Here is a 1,802-nt window from a genome sequence, read left to right on the forward strand (position 1 = left end):
CTCTGCTATGGCCGCCTACGCTCTACATCTCGACTCCTCCTCTCCTTCCCTCTTTTCTCAGCACGCTCTCGGTAATATAGATAGTATAACTGCATGCATGCACACTGTATACTTGTATTAATAGTACTATTACTTTAGATAGCTCCCTCAAAATATACTTTTGTTCAACACCTGTCAGTCTCGAGCCAGTCAGAGGAAATCTTGCAAGGAGCTCAGATGGCGCCACTATCCATCTAGTCGAGCTTCATCTGCCATCATCACCCGAGCTTCCACCAGAGTACCATACCACGAAAAACATACCACCAAATCTCATTCCCAAACTCTTTGAGGCCTTTAGCCAGTCAAAATCCAATTTCTCTACCATACTTTCCTCCCTAAAACCTGATATGGTGATATACGACAGGTTTCAGACATGGGCAGCCACCGCCTCCTTGTCTCTAGGCATTCCTGCCGTTCATTTTGCACCTGGAGCAGCTGCAGTGCTTTCATTTTACTACCACCTCGCGGAAATGACGGACTCACCTTTCCCTTATGATGCATTGTATCTTCAAGACTATGAAGAAAAGCCCTCTGCCAATGCAGTCATGTCAAAAGTCATTAAGGAAGATGGTCAACATTCTAGATATGGCTATTTCAAGCTATCTCAAGACATTATCTTGGTAAAGACAAGCAGGAGTTTCGAAGGGAAGTACATTGACTACTTATCTGGCTTGCTGCAGAAAAAAATCGTCCCTGTTGGTCCACTTATTGTTCGAGCAATGGGTGAGGATGATGATTCAGGGATCTTGCAATGGCTGAGCAGCAAAAGCCGGTTTTCGACTGTTTTCATATCTTGTGGGAGTGAGAACTACTTGTCCAAGGATCAGATGCAAGAGGTAGCTAAGGGGCTGGAGATATCCAAGGTGAACTTCATATGGGTTGTGAGGTTCCCTCAAGGGGAGAGAGTTTCTCTAGACGAGATGCTGCCTAAGGGATTTCTCGACAGAGTGGGAGAGAGAGGCCTGATTGTTCAAGGATGGGCACCGCAGGATGGCATTCTAGCACATCCTAGCACTGGTGCTTTTGTCAGTCATTGTGGTTGGAACTCAGTACTCGAGAGCATTCATTTTGGTGTGCCGGTCATAAGCATGCCTTTCAAGCTCGACCAGCCACTGAATGGCAGGTTAATGGTGGAGGCTGGTTTAGCTGTGGAGGTGGTAAGGGATGGAAGTGGAAATTTCAGTAGCCAAGAGTTTGCCAACGCAATCAAGAAGGTGATTGTTGAGGAAACGGGCCAAGAAATGAGGGAGAAGGCTGCAAAACAGAGTGAGAAAATGAAAAACGAAGATGAACGCGTGACGAATGAAGCAGCAGAGGAACTGAGGAAAATTTGTATGGAGCATAAGCAGAAGAAGTAGTAACACCTTCTCAAACAAGCACATGGAGTGAGCTTCATATCAACGTTATCAAATAAATTTAATGAATAAAACCATCTGCCTTCGCAAACTGAGAGCTCTGCAAACACAAGCTAAAATCAAGGTCTATAACAATAGACCAATCCAGTCATACTGAATCACAATTAACTAATCAAAGTCTATAACAATAGACCAATCCAGTCATATCTACTCATAGTATAATTTACTTACGAACTCAATCCCAATTAAGAAGCCTAATAGCCTACCACATAGTATCAGTTAGCAACCAAATTTTCAAAATCAATTTGTGTTCATTAATTCAGTATAATAAATTAGTATGTCTTGCCTCAGCATATCAATTGCGCTGCTTCCATCACCTCCAAGCCTCAATGTGGCTGTGAATGTCAT

The 1,802-nt window shown here is 43.5% G+C and overlaps 1 pseudogene; it reads left to right on the top strand.

Annotated features, from left to right (window-relative positions):
- Positions 1-272: 272 nt before the first annotated feature.
- Positions 273-1,594, top strand: LOC125218525 (beta-D-glucosyl crocetin beta-1,6-glucosyltransferase pseudogene; annotated as a pseudogene).
- The last annotated feature ends 208 nt before the right edge of the window (positions 1,595-1,802 follow it).

The sequence above is a fragment of the Salvia hispanica genome, chromosome 1, assembly GCF_029641045.1.
Source record: "Salvia hispanica isolate PSC_SH4W2 chromosome 1, Shi_PSC_v1, whole genome shotgun sequence".
Classification (NCBI taxonomy): domain Eukaryota; kingdom Viridiplantae; phylum Streptophyta; class Magnoliopsida; order Lamiales; family Lamiaceae; genus Salvia; species Salvia hispanica.